Source organism: Suncus etruscus, chromosome 3, assembly GCF_024139225.1.
Source record: "Suncus etruscus isolate mSunEtr1 chromosome 3, mSunEtr1.pri.cur, whole genome shotgun sequence".
In the NCBI taxonomy this organism is placed as follows: Eukaryota; Metazoa; Chordata; class Mammalia; order Eulipotyphla; family Soricidae; genus Suncus; species Suncus etruscus.
The window spans coordinates 44,709,577-44,718,588 of NC_064850.1; positions in this window are offsets into that span (position 1 = coordinate 44,709,577).

The window sequence follows — 9,012 nt, forward strand, 5'->3', positions numbered from 1 at the left end:
TCAACCATAAACAAAATTCTCAGAAGAATTCCCCTTGCTAACACTTTAATTTTGAACATTAAGCCAAAAACCACTAGAGAAGTAAAACAAAACACATTCACAATTACTTTGTCCCTCAAGCCCCCAGATTGTAGTACATTATAACAAGAAATTTCTGGTTAATGGCATGACACTACTCAATGGGGGAGTCATATTAGACAGAATGAAAGTTGGCTTCTGGGGGCCTAGTGGACATGTGGACAGTGTGTGCCCACTCTCATGGTAAGCCCTGTGCATGCCATGGACCTGATCTCAAAGGAATCTGAGTCTTGGGGTCAGACATAGATTTTGGGGCAGACATACCCCCAGTGTTTGTTCTGCCTCCACATGTCTGCTGGAAAAACCAAAGGCCACAGAACACAGGAAAAGGCTCTGTGTTCTGTAGCCCCACCTATCCACAGGCCCAGGTAACACAACCACCTATCCACAGGCCCAGAAAACCTCAGCTCTGCAGAGATGCCTGGGAATAGCCCTTGGTGAGTTTTCTATGAACATCAGTATGGCGATAGGGGATCCCGGGTGACCCCACTTTTAGTCTGTCTGTCCTCCTCACCCAAGTTCACAGCTCTAACTAAACATGAAGCTCATTTGTTTTTCTTTTAGGGGAGCCTCCAGCATTGCTCAGAGGTAACTCCTGATGATCTTCAGTGTGGTTGTAGAGGCCTGGACATTTTTAGTACCCTGATCAGGGTGCAAGATCACCAGTGGTGCTGGGGATGGATGCCAGGAGTCGTTTTCCCAACTCCATGGTGCGTTTTACCTTGATGCTAAAGACTAAGTGCTCAGGCCACAGTGTTCAGACTTACCTGGGCCTTGATATCAACCATTTTTCTCTCCCACTGCCTCCCATTATTGTTTTGCTACTTGAGCAGGTGATTGGCACAGGGTTAACAATGCCAGCAGTCTTGTTCCTAAAAGGGCAGGGACTGGCAGTGAAGCACACAGCAGCATCGTCGGTCTGAAGAGAGAGGTGGCATCCAGCAGTCACCTCAGTTCCATCACCATGTTTAAAGCAGAGGCCTCTCCTCTTCTCAATAGAGACTGGCTCTGAATCCTCAATGTTTCGTGTATGGAAAAGCCCTGTGGGTCAGAGCAGCATAAAGTCAGGGTTGAAATTCAGGAGTCCTGGAATCTCGCCCTGCTTCCAGCATCAGGCAGCCTTCCCAGGCAAGGCTGTGCCTGTCTGCTTCTTTCTCAAGGCTCATGTTCTTATTTTCCTTTTCTTTTTCTTTTTCTTTTTTTTCTTTTTTTTTGTGGGGGAGGGCACAACCAGCGGCACTCAGAGTACTTTTGCTCTGCACTCAGAAATGACTCCTGGCTTGGGGGGACCATATGGTATGCCAGAGATCTAACCTGCATAACCTGCATCCGTCCTGGGTTAACTGCGTGCAAGGCAAATGCCCTACCACTGTGCTACCACTCCAAAGGCTCATGCTCTTCTGAGGCAGCCCATGCAGTGCCATGTCTAGACCCCTCCCAGGGTCTCTCCTGAGTTGGCCATTCCCATGTGGGCACACTTGTTGCCCTTCCTTCCACTGTCCCTCAACAAAAGTTCTGTGTCTGAAGATGTTGTTTCCTTCTAAAATGCTGAAGCAGCTCCTGGGCAATCTGGTGTCCACCCTACAGTTTCCGGCTGTTTTCTCACTTCTCAGTATTTTATAAAGAATTATATCATTATTTTGCTGCTGTGTGCAATACTTATTGCACTTTCTTTGCTTAACTGTCTTGTTATGCTGAATAGTTCTTTATTTTATTAGTTATTTTTATTTGTTTTGTTTTATTTTGTATTGGAATCATACCCAATGGTGCTCAAGGCTTACTCATGTCTCTGTGTCCCGGGACAGACTTAGAGATTCTGGCAGGCCCAGGTACCTATGGGATGCCGGGAATTGAACCACATGCAAGGCAAATGCTCTACCTTTTTGTGCTCTGGCCCCTATTAGCTTGTTTTTAACCTGACAACAAGTGTAGACATTAGTTTTACACACACCCCTGATTTTTCACCCACTATGGGATGAATTTCTGAAAGGAGAATTGCTTAATCTAGAATCATCTAAAAATACTCACACCCCACCTCTACTGGCCAGGTCCTGCAAGAATCCTGCTCACTCTGGGACCCCATCTTGCAAAGAGCCTATTGGGGTCTTGGGTGCAGGCCCAAGTTTAAAGGCAGCTTGCGGCCTGTCTCCCTCCTAGAGGGGCCACAGTCAGGGCTCACTCCTAACCACTGTACTGGTCACTGTACTCCCAAAGGGACTTGTGGGATGACACCCAGATATTGAACTGTTAGCTTACACCTTATTTTACCTAAAATATAGGTCATCCCTGGTTCCTTTGTGTGTTTGTTTACAACTTGAACTTACCCCAAAACAGAGGTTGTCTTACTTGTAAACCTGGGTGGGACTGGCTCAGGATAGCCTGAGCTATGCATTCTTACTGCCCCACACAGGAGTGGTCTCTGAACTCAATAAAAATAGCAGTTCCGGCACTCAGCTGGCTCTTTATATGAGGAGAAGACTGCCAGATGACACGTGTTTCACCCTCAGTCTGGTTTGGATTATTTCATGCGTGACCCTGATTCAGATTCGTTCACTTGGGGTTGGAGATAAGGTGCATGGGTTGATTTTACATTGACCCCAAACAAAGGCATTCCCCCAAATTCCTTTTTCCTTTCACCTAGCCTTGGATATGTAAAAGTCCACCTGGATCTTACTCCATCCTCCCCAACCTGGTTGAATTTTGTACTGAAAAGAAAAGGCAGTCTGGTTTTGGCATTCACAGAAAGACCATGAGGCTCAGATTGACTCCATGACTCTCTCCTGACTGGTGTGGCTTATTAATTCTTTGCCACTACTGCTTCTCCAGACCCATCTGCCTAGGCATAGGAAATACACTTGTGCAGTGATTTCACAATGTGGGGATTTATTTTCCAGGTACCCATAACTTTGAATCCCCAATTCAGGCTAAGCTCCTAGTTATGCCCTTACTACTGGTTTCTTTCCTCCTGGCATCTCCTCCCTACTTTCCTGGTTTCTACATCAATAGTGGTCATTTCTTTCTTCTTGTTTTTTGTTTGTTTGTTTGTTTGTTTGCTTTTGTTTGGGGGCCAAACCCAGTAGTGACCATTTCTGGCTTTGGGATCAGGAATCATTCCTGATAGGTTCGAGGGGCCATGTGTAATGCTGGGGATCAAACCTGAGTCAGCCATGTACAAGGCAAATACCCTCCCCTCTGTGCTATTGCTTCAGCCCACAAGTAGTCATTTCTTTCTTCCTTTTTTTCCCATTTGTTTTTGTTTGGAGGCAACACCTAGCAATGCTCAGTCTTGGCTTTGCAATCAGGGATCATTCCTAGTAAGCCTCACATGGGTTGCCAAGGATCAAAGCCCAGCTTGCTTCATGTAAGGCAAGCACCCTTCCCGCTACCATTATTCCAACTACATTTCTAGTATTTTTCATTTCATGACAAACATGATGATACTGGATATGTTTTACTTCTATAAATATTCTCCAGATTTTCCTACTGACTCAGAAATGGTCAGGAGACAGGGACAGCTCATCTGCCCTGGATGTGGCAACCTTGACAGACAGACAGACAGACAGACAGACAGACTCCCTGCTGAGAGCGGCCTGGAAATCCTTTGGGCCCAGCTAGGAGAGGTCAGTGCAATAATTTTGAGGATAAGCATCAGCTGAGGAGAAGCTGAAAGGGCCATGTGCAGGGCAGGGGATGCCATTGCACAAAGAGAGCAGAGCATGGGTCGAATACTTCCTGAAAGTAAAAGACTAAAGGGAGGTGGTGTCTACAGAGGCTGGATTTCCGGTCATAGGACTGGAAAAAGTGGTGGTGGGTGGGTGGGTGGGGACTACTAATGAGGTCACCTGAGGTAGAGGGGGCATGAATATGTTGGTGACAGAGCAGAGGCCTGGAGAAGGTGGCACAGGCAGGGCAGAGACCAGAGAAGGCAGTACAGGTAGAGCAGAGACCTGGATAATGTAGCACAGACACATCTGAAGCCTGACCTGGTTGGGAAAGGCCCTGTGCTCAAGGGGGAAAGCTGGTTGTGTTTAGTCAGGCTTGCATGTTGGTCTGCATGTCTGTTCTCAGAGCCTCATTTACATACCTCACCTGGCACACCAGGTTTCACACTTTCTTCCCCTGGGGCCCAGATTCCCCCACTCACTGGGGCTCTTAGTTGTGGTTTTACATCCTTTACAAAGCAACAGAGCAAAAACTCTTGCACAATGAAGTCAGCTCAGGTGCTCTCCGGTGGGCTTTGACCTGTGCCCTAAAGGAGGCCTCTGTGCTTCTCGCAATGTCAAGGGAGAAGTGCTGCCTACAGAGCTGGGCTGGGACCTTCTGCTTCTAGCTTCTCTGCACAGAGCACTTGAGTCCATCTGCTCCCAAAACTCTGATTCTAGGAATCAAATTGTGGGTTTTGAGTAATTTAAAAAGATTAAGATATTCTGTAATATTATCTTTGGTTGTCTTTAAAAATATTGGTCATTAAGTTAGCACAAGATTTTTCATCTGGTCTCTAGAAGAAAGAAAAGAAAAGAGAAAGAAAATGAAAAAGAAAAAAAGAAAGAAAGAAGTATAAGGGTTTAAGGGGCCAGAGTGATAGCACAGTGGTAGGCCTTGCCTGTGTCTGACCCAGGACAGACCTCTGTTTGATCCTCAGAATCCTATATGGTTCCCCCAAGCCAGGAGCAATTTCTGAACGTACAGCAGGAGTAACCCCTGAGCATCACTGGGTGTGGCCCCAAAACAAACAAACAAAAAAACAAACAAAAAAAGAAAATGAAAAAGAAAGAGAAGTTTAAAAAAATACTTAAATCCAACTTTTAAAGTTGTTATCACAGGTATATTGGAACTTAATGGTCGAAAAGGAAGAATCAAAAACAAGTGCAGTCTACCCTGATACCTATTTCCCATGGAAATGAAACACTTTTGAGCGTCTAAAATAAAACCCTAAGGACAAGAGAGGAAGTGAGCTTAATTATGTAAGTCAGCTCAGTCAGAGAATAACTAGAATAAAATAGCAGTAAGACCTACCAACTACAGGCAATTTTAAAGCTCACATCCTAGAAATATTGTCCAGTAACTATAAAACACTAAAATATGCTCCATGGGCTACAGAGGCACGTGTGTGATCCGAAAGTCTAGGCTTAAGTCAAACATCACCTCTGGATTTAACCCCTCACTACTCACCTTACAGGCTTCGATGCCAGGCCTTCATGTATATATACCCCTGGGTGCGGGCTGACTGTGCCTCCCTCCATCCCTGCCTCGAGCCTTGAAACATGCAGTGGTGCAGTGATTTCTGTGAAAAGGGAAGACAGGAATCTTCCACCTGGCCTCTAGGAAGCAGCTGGGATATCTAGAACTGATTCTCTAGTCATGAGCCCTGAACAGCACAGACCTCCAGGCTCACTGTCCCATAAGGTAGCTAATGTCCATAGCATGAAGCTGCTCCCTGCACAACCTTTCCCAGGCAGCTGTAGACTCCAGCTGGAGCAGGGAATGAAAAATTAATCTTAAATTTCACCCAGGCTTTTCAGATACTTTGTCTATCTTTCACCAAGAAGAACTTCAGAAGGACACAAAGGGTGAAGGAAAGCAACTTCCTTAGGAGATGCAGAGGAAGGGGAGAGAGAGAGAGAGAGAGAGAGAGAGAGAGAGAGAGAGAGAGAGAGAGAGAGAGAGACAGACAGACAGACAGACAGACAGACAGACAGACAGACAGACAGATAGACAGACAGACAGAGACAGAGACAGACAGAGACAGAGACAGGGAGACAGAGAGAGACAGAGAGACAGAGAGAGACAGAGAGACAGAGAGAGACAGAAAGAGAGACAGAGACAGAGAGAGACAGAGACAGAGAGAGACAGAGACAGAGAGAACAAGTGTGAATATAGCTCCTCTCATATGGAGCTGAGGTCTCACCTGCTTTGTAGAGCTGGTTTTGTGTTTTTCCCATGTCTCCCCCTCTCCCCAAAGTAGGCATTTCTACCTCGAAGAGTGCTTTGCCATGGTGTTGTCTAGGAGAAGAGCTGAAAATTTCTGCCTTCCATCTTCATGTCCTTTGTTTCTGCTGGAGCTTCAATCCTGAAGGTGTCCAGCCTCCTCGGGCCTGTGTTAACTTCAGTGAGAGCTCATCAGGCCTCAGTCGATGGGTCTACAAAGCGGGTCAGGCCTTGTGCTGAGTGAGACTCACTTTTTCAGATCCTCTCCTGGCTTTATTACATCCCAGGAATGCATTGCAAGGGAGTGTTTCTGCTTCAGGGGGCTGGCACTGAGGATGTGGAAGAGTGAGGCTGACTGGTGGAGGCAGCCCTATGATTTTGGGGCACAGGTGACACTTGGCAGCCCAGTCCTGCCAAGTCTTGCCATGTGTGAGTGCCCAAGTCCAGGTGTGAAGTTATCAAGTGTGAGAGCAGAGGGGCCAGGAGGTCAGAGAGATCCAAACGACTTTCATTCTACCCGAATCAACTGCATGGCCCCCACAATCCCACATGGGAGTATCCCTCAATAAAGAGCAGCATGTATGGAAACAGCTCCGGAGTTTGACTAGCCCACAGTAGTTGATTGACAATGGGAATGTCTGTCCGCAATACAGTGTCACACCCAGTCCAGAGAAATCCCAGCACCAGGACAACAGCAAGACAGGGAAGACCCAGAAAGAGTTAGGGCCTGTGGTGAAGACACGGGATCAGGGGCCAGTGGTGAGGACACAGGTCGGGGCCTTCCAGAGTGGCTGGACTCTGGGCACTCCAGAGGTAAGCTCTGGACTATTTTGCTGGGCTGAGTTCAGGCTCAGTCTCTGCATCCTCCTGCTCTGCTGTCTGTGGGAACACACCCTCTCTAGAAGCACTGAACTGACTCTTTCTAAGTCTGTTCCCTCACCCACACGAGCTGTTGTTTACTCCTATCTTATGGCAGACTTGGTGCTGTGAAGACTCAACTTCCACTTGTTCATTTGCCACTACTTGGCTTAGAGGAGCAGAAATTGGAGCTGAAACAGCCATTAAAGCATGAAGAAGCAGGGGTCTGAGCTATAGCACAGAGGGAGGACTTGCACTGCACTTGCCAGCTCTGGGTTCAAAATCCCCAGCATCCCATAGTGTTCCTGAGCCTGCCTGGAATGTTTCTGAGTGTTGAGCCAGGAGTAACCCCTGAGTACTGCAGGGTATGGCCCCCAAACCAAACAACAACAACAACAACAACAACAACAACAACAAAGCCAAAAATAAAACTGAAATGTCAGAATCCACGAGCCTGCAGTTTCCTTGGCCCTGGCCAGCTAACCACTATGGTCCTGAGGTTGTGGAGGCTGGGTCAGAGGCAGACTCCCTCTCCAGCCTTCAGAAAGCACTGGCCTTTCTCTCTTGGTGAGGCAGGGATTTTCCGAAGGCAGCAAAGGCTCTCCTGTCTGATGCTCATCTAACAAGCATTCCAGAAAGAACTGCCAGGACAGAACATTTGCAGTGCATGAATCTGCTTCGCTCAGCATAAGCACAACCCAGGAGCAGTCAGGAATAGATTCTGCTGCCTCTGTGGTGACTCGAGTCTGGATCCACCCAATCTACCGGCTCTGGGAGACATGTTTCCTGAGAGCTGAGCAGGGAAGATGGGAAGGCAGTTTTGTGGCTGATGCCGAGGCAGCTCCAATATCTCAGACTTGAAAGTGTTGAGGAGTTGGCCTCATCCTTATGCTTATTTTCTCCTTCCTTTCTTTTTCTCTGCATTTATTTTTTATTTTTTATTTTTGTCCTTTGGGCCACATCCAGTGGCACTTAGAGGTTACTCCTATCTCTGAGCTCAGAAATTACTCCTGGGACCAATGTGATAGCACAGCAGGTAGGGAATTTGCCTTGTATGTTCTGGACCTAGGTTTGATCTCTGGTATCCCATATGGTTCCTTAGCCTACTAGGAGTGATTTCTAAATGTAGACTCAGGAGTAACCCCTCAGAATTTCTGGGTGTTGCCTAAAAAACAAACAAAATATTATGCCTGGCAGACTTGGGGCAGGGGGGAGATCAAACCTAGGTTAGCCTCTGCAAGGCAAACACCTTCCCTGCTGTACTATCACTTTTGCCTTGCTCTGGAGCTCTTTCTCTAGCATCTTCTTGAGTGTGTTGGCTAAAATAAAATGTCACTACTGTATTTTAAGACTTCCTTTTTTTCTATATGGATGAATAGATAGATAGACAGACACACACACAGACAGATGTAAAATTTCCTGAATGCTAAGCCAGGAGTAACCCCTGAGTACTGCTGGGTATGGTCCCAAAACCAAACAACACAACAGCAACAACAAAAAACAAAAATAAAACTGAAGATGTCAAGACCCACGAGCCTGCAATTTCCTTTTAGAAGCTGCACTAGCTAAATCCCATAAGTTCTAATTTGTGATAGTTACTTTATTTTAAAGTTCAGAACAAATACATATGCACATTTGTTTCTTTCCGTTGCGATTTTCTTCCTCTGGTTTACAGTTTAAAGTGTTCTATCTTAACCTGCAAGCATACCTATTTTTTCTTATTTCTTTTTGAGGGGGTCAAAGGAATAAAGGTTACTTCTGGCTTTGTTTTCAGGGACCACTCCTGGAAGTAACTGGGATACCACATAGGGTGCTAGGGATGGAACTGTGAGCAAGGCAAGAACCTGACTAGTTGTACTATCTCTCTGGCCTTGTGTATAGATATTTTTAATATTAATTTCTTAGTTACTGATTTATAGCTGACAGAAACTGAAATCAGAGAACTCATGAATGCTTGAGATTTGTTGAGGCTTACTTCATTAACTATCTAACCAGTAGCCAGTTTAAGTACATTAGCCTGGTTTTGTGTGATTGAAATGTGGTTAATCATGCAATTGTCAGGAACAATGTGAACAATGTCTGTATGTCATTCAGCAGTTGGGGAGAGTTGATGTAAGAATGTCTTTCTAGAGGGTGAGCGTTAGTAAC